At 38.7% G+C, this 22,828-nt stretch overlaps 1 protein-coding gene and 1 long non-coding RNA gene across 2 annotated transcripts in view; both read right to left on the bottom strand.

Moving 5' to 3' along the window:
- PTPRN2 (protein tyrosine phosphatase receptor type N2) overlaps positions 1-22,828 on the bottom strand; it is a 645,372-nt gene that overhangs the window by 149,371 nt on the left and 473,173 nt on the right. The gene's annotated exons all lie outside the window — the stretch shown is intronic.
- LOC116782870 lies at positions 8,548-22,352 on the bottom strand. The gene is made up of 3 exons (XR_004355386.1): positions 22,268-22,352; positions 10,145-10,408; positions 8,548-8,625 (listed from the first exon to the last, which is right to left on the bottom strand). It is a non-coding gene; the product is annotated as an uncharacterized LOC116782870 (long non-coding RNA).

Raw genomic sequence — 22,828 nt, 5'->3', positions numbered from 1 at the left:
CTAAAACAGATGCCTCTAAACCCTACAGAGCTGACTTTTTACTTTATGATTAAAAACTCTGAAACCTAAGTAAGCCTTAAGTTTCATTGAAAATTGCTGTTTTGTTTGCTCTCCAGTGTCCAAATGCAGCACAGACAGCGGGCAAGCAGCCCAACACGGGGCAAAGCCAGAGGCAGCTCGTGGCTCTAGTGCCACAGCCACACTCTGCACAGCCATTGCCAAATGTGCAAATCTGCAGGAGACTTTTACACAGTGGCACGAGCCTCAGGCATGGTGCTGACATCCTCGACTGCTGCCAGCTTGGCCATTGCTTGCTCTCCCTGCAGACGGTCAGGTGCCAACCATGAGCTGTTTTGAGCAGCTCCCAGCTCCTCCTGCCTGCTTGTCTGAACTGAGGGGCTGCCTACAGAGATGGCAACTACATCTCAGCACTGTTAGAGAGCCCCTGAACTACCTCAGCTGCAGCAGTGGGAGCTCAGGTCTTCCTCTGCCAGAGCAACAGTGGCTGTTTGGGGAGGCTACAGCAGCCCTGGGGGTGGTTCCTCACCCCTGTGATCTCTGACTGAGAAAGACAGTGAGGACTTATTTATTGTTTCAAGCCCCAGCACAGTGTGCACAGGGGATACCTCCTCTGCTGCCATCCTTCCCCTTGACACACCATGAACAAGCACAGAGGGGCCCAAGGTTGTTTCGTGGTCTCAGAGAAGGTCTATGTTGGTCTATTCATGATTCCCAGTTTGGCGACTGTAGGAGTTTGCTGATGTGGCTCCTCCTCCACATTTTTAGCTTGTGTGAAACCTCAGTGCCTTTCCTGCACTGTGACTTCTACCAGCCCTCCTGGTAATAGGCACAGGTCCACACCACAGAAGCTAGAAGCAGAAGGCCATGATGATCACATCTTCCTCATTTCAGAGGTATCCCACATGTTGACACCTCTTTCCAGCCTGAGGCAGAAAAGGCCAAAGAAAGAGTGGTGCTTTGCTGTACTGGATGGAAAAAACACCTACTCAGACTGCTGAAAAAGTGTAACATCCAGGGGATGCTGTAGCACCATGTGGAGTGACTTGCATTGAACTCGTATTTCAAGAGAGGCAAGAACATTCCTGTGCAGTGACTCCAGGGAGAACAGAAAATTAGTCAGAAGAAGGAAACAGCGGCAGTAAAACTGGCACAGCAAATGTTACTTAATCTGGCATAAAGTCTGCTGACATCGGATCAATCAGGAATATTATCTATTTAGTTGTTAGTGATTCTGAATTGGTGCAGTGTGATGTAATCACTGATTTGTGTCATCTGGTTGCTCTTTTCTCAGCAAAGCTTTTATTCTTAGGCTACTGTAGAGACCTAGAGATCTCTACATCTGCTACTTGAAGTTTGGTAAACTGCTTCCATCAGTGCTATGATGCTTCATGAACATAATCCATTCACCAGCATCTCTGTCTTCTATATATTTGAGGTCATAATGAATGTTTTACAATAAGAAATAATTACTTTGTCTACCAAGAGAGGATTTGAACACCTTATAATACTGGTCATCATATTAAAAATCTACCTACAATATTTGTTGTATGGTCAGTCCCCTATTTTTCTGCAAGCCAAACTCCATCACAAATAATTAAGAACTTCAAAACCTCAAAATTTGCTGATTCAACAGAAAAGATGAACAAAAATCTTCCGACAGATGAACTCTAGCAAATTTTGCTGAGGTGGTTTAGATGTTACTGCTCTCAGTTATTTTTCCCATCCTTCTGCCAAAGTTACTGCCCCTGGACAGACGGGCAAACCAAAACCTGGGCCCATATCTCACATGGTCCCATCAAAGTGCTGAGATATAAGTCTGCAAAGGGACGCCCTTGAAGTACAGATGTCCAGACTTTTTTTGTTGACTTTGATTCAGGGCAGAGTTGAAATAAATATCTCCATCAAAAGCCTTAAAAACAGAATAAAGGAAAATAAAAATGTATCAAAACTACCTCAGTTTTCTCTCCCACTTCTCTCAATGAATTCAAGTCACAGCCTTGTATCTCTACAACTGTCCTGTCTCTGCTAGCTGCTAATTTTAGCCAGGGTCTTCCATTATAAGGCAAGATGAAAAGGAAGTTATGAAAGAATGTGAGCCATAGCTTTCCTAAACCTTTTATATTTTCTAAGTTCCTCAGTCAGCTCCCAAATACCTTTTCTCGTTCTCTCAGGGTTCCAGCATACAGAATGGAAACACAAAGTGCCAAACAGATGCAGCTATTTGTAAGAAAAAGCCAAAACCTTCTGTCCTCTCTCAATGATCTCTGACTTTCCGAATCTTGCCTGAACATTCATCAAATATTCTCTTTGTCTGTTGTCACCCCTCTTAAATACATAAAGAACCCATTCATGAATGTATAAACTTTTGTCAGTCTCTAAAGTAAATGGAATTTTCTTTTAAAAGGCTTTAAATCAAACTCAGTGCATGGTGCTCTCTTCTGTTATTCTCCTTTCTTCAGAGACTGTGTCTGCTTTTGATCCTTTATTCCTGACTTCTCCACAGCACTGATTTCTCTGTCAATTTGGGAGCTGTGCCTTGTGTTAATGTTTAGACAGAGTATTTTGATGTTTTTCCTGTCTCACTTTTAAAAAAATTCTCTCTTAAAATTTGTGCTGATGAAGGTTAAAGATGTTCAAGGTTAATGTAATTGAGGCTTTTGTTCTCCCCACTCTGCACCCCATTATACGAAGAAATAGTCAGGTAACTGTCGATGAATCAGAAATTCCTTTTGAGTTGCATCAAGCTCTGCACCTGCACAGTTAACAAACTTTGGTTCATCTTACTATGGTATAAGGGCCAAACTCACCAAGGACCAAAGATCATACTCCAGGAAAAAGTTCCTCTTCAGGAAGCAGTACTCAGGTTCTCTATTTCCTACTTGAACCTATTGCATACTGAGGAAAATATGGTCTTGCTATTTCTGTCATGCTGTGCAAGGAGACATCAGTTTCAGGAGTCATGCCATCTTTTCCCAAACAACATTAAATATTCTTTAGACACTGCTTCATTTAATACCTGTCCCTAATGGTTAAATCATCCTTATTCTTCTAGTGAGAAGACTAGCAACAAAGCAGGAGAGACCGAGTCAACTTTAAGACAGAGTGCAGCTGAAAGAGCAAAGAACTCTTTCTCTAGTGTAGATTTGCATGTACACATATAAATGCATATGTATTTTTCTTATTAACTTTTGCATTACACTCACTTTCAGAGATAGAGAAGTCTCTGTTAAGAAGCAATGGAGAACCCTGAGATAGAGTAATTGGAAACGTGTCCTTCTGCGGCTCCTATTCACTGCTGGCGTTCAGCAATAAAAAGAGAATTGCAACCATGAATCACAAACACTACCGTGCTGTCTTAATACTGCCTTTCAACAACTGAAAAGACAAATACCACTTAGTCAAGGAGAAACCCTCATATATCTGATACACCTCCAAATGCTCTGTGATTAATCTTTTTTCTGAAAAACAAACAAACCAAAACAAACAGTAGTTGAACAAAAAAATCTTACATCTGACAATCTAGATTTCTAAAGCTGTGATGGAATGAGGCCATTGGCGAGCAACAGTAGAACTTTACATAGGAAAACCCCCAAACACTTTACTAAAACTATCAAAAGAGCTATTCTTTTAAGTAGTTTTGGAGTAAATAAAACAACACTTACTCCTTTAAGTGATTTGTTTGCATTAAATGATTCATTTGCATTTATTTGTCTAATCCCAGAGAGGTTATTGTGCTGTAGCATACTCACACATTCAATCAGGCTATTCTTTAAAGCCAAGTGCTGTGGCTTCTAAAGTGGGTGTGTGGATGCTGGATAGCAGCAGAGTTGGAATCCACTACATAAATTGAAAGAGTTTCCTACTCTGTATTGTCCGAATCAGGCTTGCTTGTTGAAACAACATCAACCTTTCAGCAGTGGGAAGCGGGTGGCCTCGGGAGCAGGAGGGATTCCTGACGCGCCGCGTGGCCCTGTGGGAATCACTGTGAGATGTGTTTGCAAAAGCTCTGGTGGCTGCCACTGTTCTCACTGTGAGCGCTTTTTGAACAGCTTCCATAAGCCTCTTCAGGATTATGGTCTCAAACTGCTTAACTGGAAGGCAGTCAGAGTTTCAAGTGCAGATCCCTTCCCAAAGTCATGCACACCCCTCGTGCCTTCAAGGTGGGACTTGAAGGTCTTTGGTTAGGCTGGGCGTCACTGCCATTTTTGCCTACATGCTCTTGCTGCTTTTCTTGCCCCATCACTGGCCCTCATCTGGATCAAGGAGCTGAAATGGTAAAAGACTGTAAAGAATATAAAGTCAGAAGATTTTTGTCCATTTAGCACCCTGAACTGTTTCAACATGATGGATCATGGGCTTAATACAAGAAAGAAAACGGACACAGATAGCTGGGGCAGATCCGAAGAAAGTTTTTACAGTGGTTTAACCATATTGTTAAACCACACCCTCAGTTTCTATCTATCTATCTATCTATCTGTTTTTCTATCTATTTATAAATCCTTCTCCCTGTGCCAGGATTTAGGAACTCTGGTTGAAAAGGACGCTTGCATGAGTGCTAACGCAATCTGAATAAATGGTGGCATTTAGGCAGGGGCAATGGGGGGGTTGAGACAGCCATTACATAATGTAGTTGGAGATTTATCCACCAAAGCTTTACGCTTGGAGTGGGACAAACTGGATGTCCCAGAAACCAGCAGTTAAACAAACACTGAATTTGTAAACCCATTCAGAATTTGTAAAAAAGTGTTGTTGTTTTATTACTGTTATTTATCTTGATCGCGTTTGTTCTGCTTAGAAGAAATAAAACACAGGCGCTCTTTGCCTTAATTGCTGGGCCTATTCTTTAGTAAACAATAAAAAGTGATTAGAGATGTTTTTTTGGCATGCACAGTCCAAAACCACCTAGTGAGAGTTCAAAGAACAAAGAAAATGCTTATTGGAAGAAATTACTCAGCTAACTAAACTTGTATATCTTTGAGTCAGACATTTTTTCGGCATCTTTACCCCATTTATCAATGCACAATTACTGTCACTATTGTGTTGTGTCATTAGGCGTAAGGTTACAAGTGCCAGTCGGAATAAAAAAATTGCAGTAATGTTGGCATAATTTTTCATTATCATCTTCATTAACCACAGCTAGTGGGAGTAAGAGTTTATCCTTGCTGTTGTCATCGTCATGACAACGCTTCCAAAGCTTGTCTGCCGAGAGTTCACCAGATACAAAAAACTGAATGTCCTCATTATTCCGCTTCTCACACTCTCACCCATGCCAAGGGTGATCCGAGATGCACAGGGCCCTTGATTTATCCCCTGTGATTTCTCTTGACAGCCTGGTATGGTGTCTCAGCTTAAGGCAATCGGTCTGATTTCACAGTTTAATTACTGCTAATCTGAAGGAGCGTGGCCAATGCTAATGAGCCAGCAGCAATCAAAGCAATAATGGCTAAACTCACCCGGTTTCATTCTTCTTTTTTTATTAAAACACCTCTGTCCTGAAATAAGCAAGTAATTTCTCCTTCTCTGCACAACTGCATTGAAAGAGCAGTTGAGCTTCGTGTACAATTTCATGTTCTTTCAGAAGCTGACCAGAAGATTCCTTTATATTTTGCACTTAAACCTCTGTTTAATATTAGTTTTCAGACAGCCTTGATTCAAGAAAAGAAGCAATAATTAGAAAAAACTCATTAGCAGATTACTAGCTCGACCACAGAACATTCACACTGGCACACTGGGGCCAAATTTTGGATGGAGGCCTTCTTGATTTTTGCAGGTGTGCATCACTGAATTATGCAGCAAATGAAAATATCTATGCTGGCACTCTGAAAGAAAACCTACAATATTCAGAAAGGGCTTTATTTTAACAGGAATTCATTTCAAAACTGGATAACAATCTACCCTGCAAGATGACTGGTGGCTTCAGTGAACATCACTCAATATCAGCAACTTCCATGTTATCCCTTTTCTTGAGCTTCTCTGCTATTGTTGAAATAGATGAAAAAAAAATGTAAAAAAAATCTTCAGAAGTGATTTCTGTCAATCATACCAGTCAAACACCTGGATTAACTACAGGAAAATAGAAACAGTTAGGCCCTGTATCTGCTTTTCCATGTATCCATCAACTGCATTACAAGTTTCTTCAGATAAATTTTCTTTGGTCTTTTTCTTCCTCACAGAAGAACCCTTACTTAAAATATTTACCAAACTTTACTGTGATGAATTGATTAACATACAAAACCCTTCACACTTTAATGATTTCCCAAACAGAAAGCAACTTATTAGAAGCAAGAGCCCCAACATCAGTGTAAATCCTGGCTACTTCAGCCACCTTCATACAGCTATTCCATGTTTACTCTAGTGAGCCATAAGTAGACTCTGGCTCATTTCAAATTAAGCAGAAAAACTGTATTTCAGTGCTACTGTGTGTGATTTATGATATATAAATAGAAAGTTAGGCAATATTTTGCTTGTTAAATGACACAGGGGGAAGAAAGATAGAGAAATCATCTATAAATAAAGGATTTTAGAGCAAATTTTGAAGACTGTGAACTGCTTGTGTTGTGCATATGCTTGTCTCAGTCTTATCTGCCATTATTTCAAATTTGTTGTTGCTCAGTTAACTTGAAGGAAAATAGTTTTTTCACAGTTTTGTGGCATGTAGGAATACCTGACTAATGTGGAAAATCACATCTTCTTTGCAGAAAAAGGTGCTTAATAAAACAATAAATATTAGGATGTACAATTTATTTTTTACAGCACCATCATTTAAATGTGTAGTATAGCAAGACAGTGACCCTTTATAGGATTCAGTCTATTATAAATCATTTTATCTCATCCATTAATTAAAGAACTTTTTCGTCAATGATTGTTCCACATTCACAATGCTGTATTTAAAAAAAAGAAAAGTCCAGACTGCAATGCTACAGAGATCTAATATTTTGCAGTGGTTTTAAAACTATTTAACCTTTTTTTTTTTTTTTGACTCTGTCTCAGTACGAGGAAAATAATGCTCCAGGTAATCACAAAATATGGCTGTTTCTATAAGATATATGAGAGAAAGAGAGTGTCACAAGAGGGGAACATCATTCTAATAATATTTTGTACTTCATCATAGCACTGTCAGAAGATGCCAATGGAGACTCTAAGTCATTTTAAAGAACCACTTCATTTACAGGGAAGGAGTTCACTCCTAATTAAGTTGGAAAGCCTCCAGGGCTTTCTCCAGCCTTTGCAATTCTGATTTCCTTGGAGAACTCCTGGTAAATCTAAGAGATCCAGAGATTTCAGTGTGATTAAGACCCTATTGACACAGACATTAAAACAGCACTAGTCAAACTATGCCATAAACCTTACACAAAAAAACTCCTTGTCCACAACAGCTCAGGTAAACTGAACTAGAAGTTTGTTGGAATGACAGTAATACAGCATATCCATGAGGCACAAGTGGTAAAAAGGAAAAAAAATCTGGGTTAAAATCACTTATCTCCATTAGTACACCTCATCAGTATTCACCTGCCTTAGCTGGCTGAGGAGCTCGGGAATCTTGGTGTAAAGTTAAAAAAAAAAAATAAAGCTAGAAGCTGCAAAATTCAAATTGCGTACGAGAGAGTTACAATTCTCTTATCTTCTCACTTAGAATGGATCTATCTGGCAGGAATTTAACCTGGTGCCACCAAACTGATGTGGCATAGGTACATGAAAGATATGAAGCCCTGTAAATAAAACTGACATTTCCACATGAGGGCCAGATTCTCTGGTTTGGTTCACTGAGAAACTCCCCAAACTCTATCAGTACAGCAGGCAGAAGAGAAGGGAGGAAGGTGGCACATTACTACTACTACTACTACTACTGCTACTACTACTACTTCTTATTATTATTAGTATTATTACTGTTATTAATACTATTATTATTATTATTAATTAATACACACACACACACATAAGATGAGAATCAAATTACCGAATTTCCACTTACACCCCTATTATTATTTCATTCTGAACCAAACTGGTTATGTCTAACATAGCAGTGGGCTGTTCATATATATGCACCCCAGCAGAGAAGGCAAGGAAATATGCACTCTTATTTGTAGTTTCTCCCCTTTTACTGAATATCCATCAGAAGGTCTGGGTTGATAAGAAGTTGCCGCTCAAGAGTAAGTAGCAAACACAGGGACTTAGGTAAAATTGAGGCTTTGTAAATTTGGGTTAATGAGAGCAAATTGAACTGACAAAACCTAATTTTATGTCATTCTGAATAATGGAAAGTACCACAGCCATTGAATTGTCCTTCTCTTGCCATAAATAGGAATTACTAGCAGAAGTGCAAAGCCTTTTTGTTACAAAAGTGATAGAGGGATCAAGTCAGAGATGTCATTAACAAATGTCGGATATTTTAGTGAAGTGTGGTGTGATGGACACTGAGACAAAAGAAGCACAATGATGAGAAAAGGCTTCTGAAATATGATGCAGGGACATACTAGTCACATGGGGGCAATGAAAACCAAAGAACAGACTGTCAAGAAAACTCGCCTGATTTCCTTCCGAATATTGTGAATTTGGAGGTCATCGATTTTGGCTAGCTGTGGATCTGGCATCCTGGTACTCTCCCTCAAAAAAGGAATTGTTCAAATAATTATCTATCAAAGAGGCCAGACCCAGAGCTGCTGAGGCTGCACTTCATGCACAGTTAGAATTGGTTCAATTTTTAAATTACAATAAAGCAACTGCCTTCTATTATTCTAAAATACTGTTGCTGCTGAGGGTTTTTTTGCAAGACAGGAGTAAGACAGCAGTATCAGGTCACTGCTGTGGAAAAGAAGAGATCTGAGGAATCACACAGAAGAATTGGAAGAGAGGGCATTTGAAGTGAACACAAAGAGAGAAAACAAAAAATGAATAAAATTGGAGTGATCTTCAAACATAAACACGTCTGAGGTAAAGGAAAATAAAAGAAAGTAAATGTGGTTTGTTTAGCCACCAAGACTAATTCCCCTTCCTATTAGAAAAGACCTTCATAGATCAAAGTATTAAAGCTCTCTGAATTTCACTTGGGATATCAGTGATATCCTGATTAGATTTGTATTTAAACAGAATTCCCATTTTCAATTTCCAGAATCATTGGATTTCAATTACCAGAATCATTGGAGCCAAGTGCTCTTTCAAGTTAGACCCTAAATTATCCATTCTCTAACAGAAAGTGAAAAGGCAGACAATATTGATACCCAAAGTTGCTCTATAGAGCCATATATACTTTTAGCAATCATGAGCATAAATGGAAACATTCTGTATTCATACAGTTCCACTGGTAAACAGAAAACTTACTACAGCAAATTAAAGCAAATATATTCTTGGTTTTTAATTGCTTTAATATCCAAATGATAGTCTTTCAACCTAGTCTTCAAAATTGCTCTTCAGAATAATTCCGTGTTCCCAAAAAGATTAAAAAAAATAATTAAAAGATACTATGAAAGGTACTGATTTTTGTATGTTGGGCTAAGCACCTTCTAAAAGGAAGTACCCTTGATGGCATGCCATTTGAGGCTGTAAAGGCAGATGTACACCAAACCAGAAGCCTCTTTAAACAACCATGACTGATCTATTGAGTTGTACATTTCAATATTCTTAGCAGTGAACAGGAATCTAAATATCTATTGATATATTCCTGAAAGATAAACATATTCACTGTTACTGAGAAAGAGCTTAATGGGTAATACCACCCAAATGCAACAAAGAAAAATGAAAGATGTCTCTATAATATGTCTGGGCATCAATGGAAATTGTAGTTGTTACTTAAATGCACAAGAACATATATAGGGTCAATACATTATTCACTTAAAACTCATTAAACTATGAATTCTGTAAATATGTGCTTCTCTGACTTAAAACCTACATTTTGAATCCAGGATTTAAAAATTACAATTACTCTTATTTTTGTTTTTATGCAAAGTGGTTCCATATTGTCTCAACTTTTACTTGCTACTATTCAGTAGACCCCAGGGGTCATGCTGTTACTAAGTCTTATGCTGTCTGTAAAATTATGAACTGCCTTCAGGATAATAGGGAAAATTCATCAGCAATGATTTTCACCGAACAATCTTCCAGATTTAGAGAACCACCATCCTCCTACCTTACAGAACTCTACTGCTGAAAGATGACTCTGAATCACAATACAGCAAAACAAATTTCGTCAGTGCTTGTTGCTATTGCAGACCTTTGACTGCTTTGTGACTGGTCCCCATCCTCCCTACTCTGCGCTGAAAGGAGCCTCTTTGCCCTCACTGTATTTTCTCACAAATTCCTTCCACTGTATCTTCACAACATCCTACTTCTACTCCCAGACACTTTCCTTGTTATTGCAATTTCCTCTAAACGATGATGCTGTCTAGTTGATCTGCAAGAAAGGGTAGAAAGCAAAGATGTTTAAAAATGTCACGGTCATCTGGATATATCCTTCTCATATCAATGTCATCTGTGAGTCCTAGTTTTTGTGTCCTACATGGAGACACCTGGGCAAGAGATTGGCTATTTCCCTATCTTATAAGGTATATCTTTGAAACCTCAATAATGATAATAATAATAATAATAATAATAATAATAATAATAATAATAATAATAATAATAATAATAATAAAAAAAAAAATACCAGAGACTACTTGTAACTTTTCCCTTATCCCGATGAAATTACAAGTGAAACAAATCTACTATATATTTCTAACATCACACCACCAACATATCTGAACTACGGTTTTCTCTTGTTTGATAGTTTAAATAATTTTAGAAAAGTGTTAGGTGGAATGTTATATACACATCTGCTCTTTCCACTGAATACTTTCTCCAGAAGATTGGATAACCCTACTCATGTTTGGAGTTCTCTTACACAGAAAAATAAACAAGAATCGTAGTGTGAATTTACCAGTCAGGTTCAGATCTTATTTCAAGTAGGAAAAATGTCCTGGCTGGAAAATTTAGATGGAATTTGTGTGTGCCCTTTTGGGATCTTGTAGGATCTAATTGTCTGTTACACAGTTCCACCTCACCAGGGGAAATTCCTGACTCAGAACCTTACTTCACTTCTCATCAATGAGAAGGAGAAACATCAAAGGACCTTCTACTGCTAGACAGAAACAAGGTCATCATCATTATCAGTGATAACAGCTCTGAATGGATCTATAAAACTTTTGCAGAGTAGAAAATGTGGCACAGACAAGCCCAGATGCAACCCGTTTTGGGTTATCCAAAGCCTTTATGCATACCACTTTTCCCTTTTAACCCTTCTGGACCAAACAATAGCTTTTTAAAAGGATACCAGTAGTTTTCCTGTCATCCCTTTGGCAATATTTAATATTCACAGTGTCCTGTTTTGAGGTGTCAGTAGCTGCAGCTGTCCTTATTTGTGTGGTCCCAAAAATAAGACTTCTACTTCTTATATGCACTGATAAGTCTGCCAACCTGCAGCCCCCAATTTCAGCAGATGGCCATGTTTAGCCAGTGAGCTATGGGAATGACAAAGAGCAGGAACCCTCTCTCTTTACATCATTAAGCACTGAAGCACAAATCTGAATAGGGGCTCCAGGGTATTAAAATATATAATGGGAAAATGAAAAAAAAGGAACCCAAACATCCCTAATTCTAAACTGTTTAATCACTTCAGTTGAGATGATGGGCTAAGTTAAGCCATTTTACCTGCCCCTACTATTTAGTTCTCTCACATGACAGCTACTGTGTCGTCCTCTACAATAAGCTCTGTAGGACAGGAAGAAAACTAAACACCCACCTTCCATTTCAAATAATTTTTAGTAAGATATATGAGTCATCTTTGTCAATATAACCCAGAGGATAATGAAAACCTTTAGCAAAGCTAACCCGAGTTACTCTTTCCATCACACCATTAAGCATGTCTAAAATTCTTTAAATCATGCTCTGACAATTATTTTTTTAAATGTTGTTAAACTTTGTAACCATATTGCTCAAATCAGAAGAGATCTGATTTTTCTTACATATGTTACTTGCAGACAAGAAAAAGAAAATATGCACAAGCAATCTTTAGGCTCCCTGTTTGGTATCTTCATTTGATTCAGTTTTAAGAAAAGTTTTAAAACATTTGTTTTAAAATAGGTTTAGTGTTATCGAATAATTATTTTGTATTATTTATGTGTTACTTTATATTTGCTCTTTCTCAGCGATGCTAAAAAACCCATCAGTGGGTGGTAGCAGGCAGTGTTATAAACATTTTATACTATATGTATAAAATAATATGTATTAATATTTACTTCTACTCTTCTCTTAAATTTTCTTCAGTACTAAAAGAGGTAATATCCTATCTGGACATCAAGTAACTCATCAGTGCAGTGAAGGCAGTCTGCTTCTGTCTTGTTTTAGACCATCTTCTGACTCAGACATTCCCATCTTGTTGGTTTACACTTAATTTGCCTCCTCATTATCTTTTCAACTGTAAAAAGATGATAACTTCTTTACTGCTTAAATAGAAACTCGATATAGCCAAGCACTTCCTGCAGACAAAAAAAATCTACAGGTTAAGATGTTTTTAGTCTGTCTTTGCCTGTGAAAACCACAAAAAAAAAAGCCAGGTCACCCCATAAGGATATGTCTCATTTCTCATTTCTCCTTTCTCATTTCTCCTTTGCCTTAGGCCAAAGGCACCTTATACCTGAACAAGTAAATTTTCCCTTACAGACGACCAACTCTAGAGTTGTACTCTGTTCGTGTTTGCTACTTGAGCCAGTGTAACTGCTTTTTAGCTCTTGCCTGAGGATATGCTTGTTCCTGCCTCAAGTCCTCTTCCAAGCATCCTCAGCTCAACATAAAAGAGACCAAGGGAGTGTGACATGATAGACAAAAAAATCCAAAACAGTTGTCTGAGATGCCAGAAAGATGGGGAGAGGGAAAACAAGTTTGTGTTCCTTGAAGTTTACCAGCAGAGCACACGCCGAAGCAGGGTGTAATGGGAACCTCTTTCCCTCAGAAAAACAGAAGTATGAAAATAATAATAAAAGAGTTTTCCAAGCTTGAGTCTCAGTAGTACATTCTCACAAGATAAAGCATGTAAAACATCCAGAGAACTGAAGAAAGATGAAAAATTATCTTTTTACTGATCTGTCCGCATTTAGCCCAAAGCTGCAAGATGATATTTCCCTAACATAAACTTCTAGTTTCTGTCAGTTGAAGACTTTGTGTTTTCCTAAATTGGAAGTTATATCCAGACTACTTCATTTAACAAACTTGGTTGCATCTTTCTGTCTTGAATTTTTCTAATCCTTTCTTAAACCTTTTTAAACATGTGGTGGTATCCAAACTACCTTGTATCAATGAAAATCTCAATTTATTTTACATTATGAAGAAAAAGTATTTTCCTGCTGCCTAGCAATTTTGCAGTGCCTCTGCTTCTTATTCTGTGGTAGCAGGAGATGATCAACTCCTTTCTACACCCTCTAGATCATTTATAGTTTTGCACATCCCTTTACATCTTTGCTGCTCACAGTGTTATGCACACCGTGAGACTCTTTTTTCCCCGGGGTGAAGAGATTTGGTGCATTCAGTCTCTGCCTGTACAGAAATTTCTGAATTCCTCTGCTCAGGCTGTCACTTTCTCTTCAGCTCTTCCAGTTCCACCACATACAGCTGGAAACAGGGTAACAAAAGCTGCACATGGCTTCCGAAGCACAGGAACATCAGAAGTTAGAGCTGGAAGGTATTTTCCTTTCTGTTCCATTCCTTTTCTGGTAAGTCCTTTTTGTTTGATGAAGTTGCATTTTTACAAGCTCCTGGGCTGTGTGCCAGCATGATGTGAGATGACTTGATGTTTTTAGTGTTATTCTTCCAAACTCTGACTTCTCAGCAGTCATCTGTCCTGTGGGATAGCTTCCCAGGAAAGAAGTGAATTGGCCATGACTGAAGTGCCACTGCTACCTGTGTACAAGCCACCTCTGCTATAGAGTTCATCTCAAAGCAATTGTTGCTGTTCTGGAAAGGTCCCTCTGGGAGAAGGCAGGTCCACACTGTGGCTGAACAGCTGCATTAGACACCACAGTATTCTAATGTAATTAGAAAACAGCTGTGAAGGAACAGTCAATTGTTTTTTGGCAGTCACGGCCAATTTTGCACCAATGCAAATGATGAATCAAATCCTGCAAGTTTACAATATATGCTGAGAGCATAATGGCAGAAGCCACGCTAATGATTTTAAATCTTGTTTATGCCATTTTTGGCTGATGGAGTAGTCCCCTGTCCCTCAGAAGCCTCCAGTGTGAAGGAATTCCCATACACTGCACCATAACACTTACTGAGCAGGGGAGAGGAGAGTCAATGGGTTGGGTATGGAAATCAAGCAGTTACCTTTCAGCCACAGACTAAACATAGCACATTCTTCCTTTCTAGAACAGAGACCATGCCTTTGAGCCATGCATTACTCACAGCCTTAGCAAATAAATGTAAAACTGGTAAGAGAGAATAACACAAAGTACCCGGTTACTACCAAGCTGCTCCTCCCTGATTATCAAGCCCAGTCCACCCACTACGTAGTAATGCATCAGAAATATTCATCCAGGAGAACAGTGTTATTCCTTTAAACACGTTCCTCATCTCAGTTCTTTTAACAAATATCTAGCTCTGTCAGGGCTATCAAATACAGCCTGTAAACTATCATCTGCTCCTAAAATGTGTGCAACTTTACTGTCTGAATGATGATCATAATCTCTAGGGCCACATTCGCTTGCTGAGGCCCCCCACATGATCTTTCAAAATTATTGCATGTGTCAGCTGGGGTTGGAAATGCTTCATAGGAAGATAACTGCTAAAAACATATTTTTGCATTTGTAGCAGTTCCTGTTAACATGAACAAATGGAATCCACTTGGCAATATGTTTGCATAAGTGCAAACTTTGAGATAAAGAAACAACATTTAAAAATGGCCCTTTGCCCTCCTTGTTCTAGCCTGAAAATAGCTTCATGTAAGTCTTTAGAAGGCAGTTCTTTTGGCCAGATAGTCAATAATTTTAATAGAATTAGCATGGGACAGAAATGCTGTCCAAAAATGGATTCATGTTTAATCTGGTAATCTGATCCCATATGGTACTTTAAAGAGTGGGAGGAATTAGTGTTTGCTGCTTAAAGAAATTACCCAGAAAATGACTGCTGAAGACAGACCAAATAGTACCTCATCAGCATTCAGTGTGAAAAAGACAGGAGCAGAGGAACAAGAGAAGTTAAAAGGTGAGCCAGCAAAGAAAGCCAAAATTTGCTCCTGCATGGCTGGGAAAGGGATAGCAATCAGATGATAAAGGCAGTCTCAAAAATTACTGGATATAAATAAAGAGGAATTAGAATATATTGCACAGGAGGGTAGAAGACAATTTAAAAGCCAAATGTAACAATAAACCAAACTCCATCCTTAAATGCCCATTCACCTTCTCTGCAGTTCTGAGAAGGTGTTAAGAGTGCACAGTTTTGTCCCGTAGTTATCTCTAATCATCCTAACAAGGGAAGCAAAAGTCTCAGGTACAAGAACTTTAATAACTGTATTGGTCCTAACACCTCACTGTGCTTCAGGTCACCATTTCAGGGCACATTTCTGGGAGGGAAAACAGGTTACTCTTTCTGCCTTTGTCCCTCAGTCCTGCAGATCCGTTTGTCTGTGTGACCTTGTAGTGAACTAGATTGAGAAACTCAACTTACAGCTAATCCTGTTAAAGAATTAAAAAAAGGACTGAGCATAGTTTTAATTCAGCTGAGGTCAGCCAGTTCATCTATAGCCCTGCAAGAAGTAGCAATGGCACAACTGAGGAGCCACCCCTGGAGTGAACAGTTGGAGCTAAATGGAATAAACAGATGGAGTTGAAGAGGAGAAGAGAGGGAACAGCTCATGCTGCCTTTGATGCCAAGAGCAACGTCCACAGAAACGCAGCCTCAGAGCTCCCAGTTTGTGCTGTCTCTGAAAGTGTGTTAATGTCTGTATAAACACAGTAAATATGGCCTTTGTGCTAAAAAAGAATTATAATGGCCAGGGAGAATAAATATAGCTGAGGGATGCAATGTGAAGAACATCCAAAGCACTTCAGATTCGAGCAAGCAACACAATAATCAAATGATGCCTTTTCTGTATGTTGTCTATCAGGAGGTTCAGCTACCCTGACTTGCCCCATGTTGGCAAATCTCTTTTCAGGACACTGACCTTTCACCTGGCTCATCTCAAAAACCCTACAAGGTATGAGGAGCCCTTCTCTCTTACTGAAATTATGGAAATTGAAGGGCATCATAATGGCTAGTGAAGTTGTAGTTAAACCAAAGCAGGGTTTGTGGGTTGCAAACATATTTAGTGTTTCTATAACTTGACACAGACATGTAGCACAGGTTAAAAACCAAAGAAAAGCTATTTTCAACCTTCACACCTCTCTGGAAAGGAAAGCATTTAGCTGAACAAAACTGCTGTTGTAAAATGAAATAAGATGTGACTGTTCCCATATGGGGATTACACAAAATACACCCCTAAAGAATTATTCTGTTGCTTACTTCTGGGGTAAGAATACAGGATTTATCTGTAAAAGCAGCTCAGACCAGGGCAGTGCAGTGGCTAATGAAACCCATGCCAATATATGCCCAAATCCTTTCCTTTGTGTCACCAGTTCAAGCACACCAATTTGTGACAGAGCTGCGAAATGAAAAATCACAGCCCAGTGCACAGAGATAATATAGACAATAACTAAGCTTTTGCTGCGTGCTTATGCACACATGCAACACCCAGCATTCAGCTCTGGCAGAGTTTGGCTGGCTCACCAAAGCCAACAGCCTCGAGATAAAGAGTCCAAATTGGAGGGAGAAAAAAAAAATCTCTTAGGTGCAGTTTACAAACACTAAAACCCACAACACTTTTTTTGACTCTTACCCTGTGGTTCTGAACAGGCATGGGGTCTGGGTTCTGCACCAATAGCCAGTGGCAGGATTAGAGTTATGGCATTACCTCCTCAATGTATACACACTTTTCTCTTAATTCGCCCTTTATTGACACCCATCTCCTTTCCTTGCTTTTAAATTACCTGAAGTTGTTCAAAACATCTATAAAATGTACTTCAAGAGATAAAATTAATTGCTTTTATAAAGTCACTTGTTTGCAGAGTAAAACATTTTTTGTTTTGTTTAGGTGGCAACGGAGGCAAAGGGAAGACAATATCCATCTTCTCTAAAAAAAAACCAAAACAAATTCTTGCGAGATTTCTCAAAATTAAATATAACTTAAGTGGTCATCTGAACTTACATGTCCTCACTTAACCAGCTGGGTTTCCACAGCCAGTGGCTAGTCTGGTGTCAGAGCAGCAGCTATCAGCTCTCCATGTTATGTCAGCGTGGATTACCACTCTAGCTAGCATTTTAAAAACTTCTTTTATGAATGAAAAAAGCACCACCACACTTATCAGAACAGAGCAGTAGTTACTCATCAAGGGGGCAAATACAATGCAGGTGTCTATGTATGTTTCTCCTTGCCTAAACCTCCATGCAATTTTCTGTCTGCAGGATGCAAAGCTGTAACATGCTCTCAGGGTCCCTTTCACTAAGGGTTGGCCACTTCTGGCAGCTCCCCCAGTCTCATGCCATTCCACCGTACTTGATTTCCTTCTTCCATTTCCTCTTTTTCTCCTCTAAAGGCTTTGTTTAACTCTTTGCAGAAAAATAACAAACAGGTGAACTAAGGTGACATAAAAGCAATTTCCCTATACTCACCTTCTTTGTGCTCAGGTCAGCCAAGATTTCCTTATTTCACCCAAGAGAAAGGTTCCTAAAACCAGCATTTTATTTGCCCAGCAGTCTAGCAGTTTGTGCCACTATTAGAATGTCCACCTCACTAATAGCACAGCGGTCACTTCCCATCAGCTTTTACAACAAAGTATTTATTGACAGGTCAGAAAGCAAAAATGGCAGATTAAATAAACCAGAGCAACCGTAACAGGAATCCTTTGCTAAACCTATCCCAGAAATGTCCCTCAGATTCTGCAGTGTGATTAAAGTGAGGATGTCAATAACGTATTTTTTTTTATTTCAGAATTGGCTAAATTAAGGAAGATACCCTGCCTTTTTGACTGTTATATTATTTTCTTTTTGGTCTTTGCATTGTGTCCCTTGTTTGTGTTCTTTCCAGTTCTGGAGTAACCAGACCTTCCTTATGGACACACACTACAGCATATCCTTCAGCAGGTACAACAAAGGAAGGACTCTTGTTTCACTAATTAATAAGATAACTGAGCTGAGGCTTCAGGGTAGATGCCCAAGACCAGTTTAGAGGAGAAATAACAATGCTAAAGTCAATGGTATGAACCAGGCACAAAACAGGATGGGAATCAAGTCACAAAGTACTGGAGGCCTAATCTGCCAAGGCAATGAGGACTGCATGCTCAGCCCCTCAGAGGGGTCAGGCATTGCCCTAAATTTAGGCCAAGTTCCAATGACTTCCTGTGTGTAAAATAGAATTATCATCACTTTGCACCCCTGAAAGGAATCACATTTAAAAATCAAGAGGTTAAACTATATTAACTGGAAAGACCAAGTTTCCACTGTATCTCTACAAGTCAAATGCTTTTACACAAGTTCAGACTATTACTTAATATGAAAAGCATAGACTGGAGATAGGACAGGAGATGTGCAAGACATGTGTCACGAAAAAAAAGTTGGAATTAATGGATGGGTCTCATCAATCTCAGCTTGTATCTGTGATGAAGACAGTGCAAAGAGAATATATACCTTAAATAAGAAAGGAAATGTCAAAAACATGACAATTATAAATCCAAGGTCAACTGTAGCCTTCAAAGAGTTTTCTTAAGGAGTTGTGATGGATTCCCAATTTGCCGAAAGTTTTACTTACATAAGACAGCTTGACACTATATTACCACAAAGTCCACAGCATAAGAATTTCTAGGCTTTCAGCTAGCAGCACATACATCTGAAGAAGAGTGTAGAACCTTGGCATCATTTTTGATACCAATGTTAGTTAAGCAATGAAGGGATTCTCAAGTTAAACAGGAGTGCTAAATTTTGCCAAGCAATGGCAATAATTTCCTTCTTTTGACTACTTATAAACAACAACTTAGTCCAAGCCAAAGCCCCCAAAACTCTTGACAATATTATCATTGACTTTCAGATAAAACCTGTAACTTCTTTTTCATTTTGGAGGCTATGCAAACATTCCACACCTTCATACACTGGCGAAGTTTAGCAGCTTCTAGACTGATAGAGAGCAACTCTTTAACAATTTAGAGCACATGCACACAATTCTTAGGAAGAAAATATGAAGTCTACTTCATATTTAACCCAGCATTTCCAGGGCTATTTTAGGTACAAAGTAATCACTTTCAGTTTAACAGCATATGTTTTGCCTTGAATCTCTATATAGTCCCTCCGAAAACGTAACCTTATGTGAATTTTTTTTTTAGTATTTTAAAGGTAATCCCTGAAAAAGCTTTACCTTCTCCCACAGCACTCTCAGTGAGACCCAAAGTCCCTAAGTTCCATGTAAAATCTCCAGCCTTCAGGGACTGACACAGCAGTTCAGAGTAAGTTTCACAGAAAAGACGGCACCTTCAGGTGCTGGCATTAAGCAGCTTTCTTTGCTTGAGTACCTGCAGTCTTCTCAGTTTCATTTTCCTCCTCAAATCTGCCATCATTATCTCTACATTGTTAACACTGCAGCTCATTAGTTGCAGTAGCTCTGTATTTTTCTCCTTCCATTGGCTTTCCAGAGATACCAGATAGATATCTGTTAGATACGAAAGCAGAGAGACACACAGATGTACTTATAGATGGGATTCCTTCCAATCTCCTTTATGTCTTCATCAAAATGAGAAATTACTTTTTCTTTTCATCATGTATTGGGAATTGAACAAGGAAAGCCAAAATGCAAACAAACAGTAATTCTGCAGAATTACCAAAACAGAGCATTTACTCTTGTACTGTGGCTCATACTGGCACCAGTTATAAAACAGCACATCCAAGAGCTGCAACCTCTGTCATGGTCTCATTTCTAGCCATAGATGCTAAATTTTAAATGTAATCTGAAAGACAATTTTCCTGAGCAACCCTACCTCCTACTTGAAGGACCACAACTTTTGGTGCAGTCTGTTTTCTTGGATAACTCCCAGGGGACTGAGTCCTTCACTGCCTTGCCTAGATATTGATACTTCTGCACAAAAAGCATAATGTGCTACAGTTCCTGCTGTAACACTCACTCCACTCTCCTCTCCTGCTGAGCAGGTGAAAATGAACAAAGAAGCTGCAAGGCTGCAGAGTATAAATCCTCACACTTGAGTTCCCAAATCTTTTTTATCAGAAACACAGCATTTAAAAGTTTTAGCAGAGAAGAGGTTATTTTTCATAAAATAACAATGAAATTAAAATCTTCTGTCAAGGTTGCAAAAATACGAAGGATCCTATATATTTTGAATATGTTTTTTAATTTGATGAAATTCTGAAAATAATAGTTACACCTTTGAAAGAAAACAATATTATTAGCTTCGATAAAGTCTGTCAAAAGTTTCATTTTTTAGAAACATATTTCAGAGTTATGGTTGGAGGAAAAAAGTATCCCTTCCCAATTTGACCTCTCTCTTGAATGAATTTGATCCTTATCCCAGCCACTGTGTCTCCTTTGCTTCTTGAAGCTCCTAAGCAAGCTCTGGAGTGATCTTGGGAAGAGGCTTGCCAGGTAATGGCAGCCAGAGGCAGCAGGGGGGGCTCACACATAGGGTTACTTTGCTGGCCTTGCATATTTTCAAATTCATTTTCACTCTTTACTGATGGTAATGGCAGAAGAGAGAATCTCAACAGCAATATTAAACTTTGGAACCTAAATTTTCTGATAATTTTCTTTGGAATTTCTATACATGAATGCCTTTGATGGTAATTTATATCTATTTCTTGCATCAAGACATTCATCAGTAAATCTCAAAGCGCTTTAGAACGGAGATCAATGTCATTATCATCATTTTGAAATTAGCTTACCAAGAGATTATTATTTCTGGTACAACGTGATTGCTATGTAAAAGCAATGTGAGTGCAATGGCATTTGTCTTTGTGCCATAATCTTAACACTGCTATCTAAAGATTTTTTCAGCCAAAGCAGAATAAGACAACCTTAGTCTTTTCTGCTATCTTGAAAAAAAACCCAAACAAACACAAAAGCAACGAAGGAAGTATTGAAAGAAACATGAGTCCTTTTGACTAAATTAAGAAATCCAAGTTAACATCACTATATATTTTACTGAAATCCAGGCATGTAATTCCAGAAAGACACACAGGAAAAAGAGAACCATGTGCACTGGTGAAAAGCTTTGCTGTCCTTCACAGAAAGGATTCACTGATATTTTGTGGAAACACCGGCCCAAATATATATGTAGCATGTTCTTTCATGAACATATTTATAACAGCACAGGTCTACATTGAATTTTTGCATACTTTTTTTGCAGTAAGTGCATGAGAAAAAACATTAGTTAGTTTGAGAAACAGAAATCTATAATGGTTAGCCAGAAACAATAACTTTTGCACTGCCAAAAGAAAAAACATGGACAAATGCATGTTTTGAAATGAAGATATATGTGTTGTAAATAGAATTAAAAGATGTGGGGTTTAATAACTTGACTGTTTCTACCATTCAAGCATCAGCCTCAAAACAAAAAAACACACAGAGCAAGAGAAAGTTCTGTAACCTTTTCAATATTCTTCATTAGACTCTACCATTCACAGCCCCCAGAGTGAACTACATCATCAAATCAATTGCACCAAAGCCTCCTCTGATTTATGAAAGGCCTCACCATGGAGTTTTCATATACCAGTTATTTAAGTACTGAAAAGTCTTACCTATAGATCCTCAAGTAATTACACACTGAGAAAGCTCACGCAGAGCAGATTTTCAGCAAAGGGAGGCCACTGTAGGAACAAAAGCCTTTTTGCAGCTGAAATCAGGCATGTATTACAGGTTTGTGTTTTTATAGGGTTGCATTAAGAGCTGAGCCCCAAGACTAGCACAAAATGAGAGCAAGAAGACTTTTCCAGTGACAAATCTAAAGAGATATGAAGGCATTTCCAGGACCATCACTGTGATAAAAGCCAGTTACAGGTTTTTCCTTTTCAACTCTCTGTTTAAATAACTATTTGGTGACCTGTGGTGGCACACATGCATATGAATACGGTAGGTGCTACAAATATCACCTTTCTACAGTTCAGTTTGGATTTTGATTTTTACTGTTCTCATCACCTTTATTTTTCCATCCCCCACCAGCACAGTGAAAAAGAACAGCCAAGTTTCTGCTTACAGGATTAGCATCTGCTGCACTCCTGTTTCTGGGGTTTGGGCAGTGGATTTTCATGTGAGGTTCCCAGCCTCCCCAGTCGTGGACCACTGTGTCATAATGGCCTGGATAAAAAGAATACTCATCCATTTTCTCTGAAACTTGTCCTTCAAACACAGCAGAAATGGAGCTTTTCCCACTCTTCAACACAGTAAATACAGCAAAAGCAGCATCAACATCCTCCTCTTCATGAGTGGAGAATATTTCCCCCCTTTCCTTCTCCCTGTCCTAAGTCTCTTTAAAAAATGAAATAGGCAAGTGAATCAGCCCTCGTCCCTTCACAGAACAGAAAAAGACCACATTTACATGCTTTATCCCCTTTTAAAAGATTAATACACATTTTATAAGTATTTATAAATATGTGTTTATGCTCTTTTAGGAGGCTAGGCAAAGAGAAATTTGCAGAATCTTTGCTCCAAACTCAGACAATCTTAACCCCTCTGCTCAGCTTCAATCAGTTCAGTTGG

The sequence above is a fragment of the Chiroxiphia lanceolata genome, chromosome 1 (genome assembly GCF_009829145.1).
Source record: "Chiroxiphia lanceolata isolate bChiLan1 chromosome 1, bChiLan1.pri, whole genome shotgun sequence".
Classification (NCBI taxonomy): Eukaryota; Metazoa; Chordata; class Aves; order Passeriformes; family Pipridae; genus Chiroxiphia; species Chiroxiphia lanceolata.
Note: the sequence above shows the minus strand (reverse complement) of the source record. Positions and strands in the feature narration are given on the sequence as shown.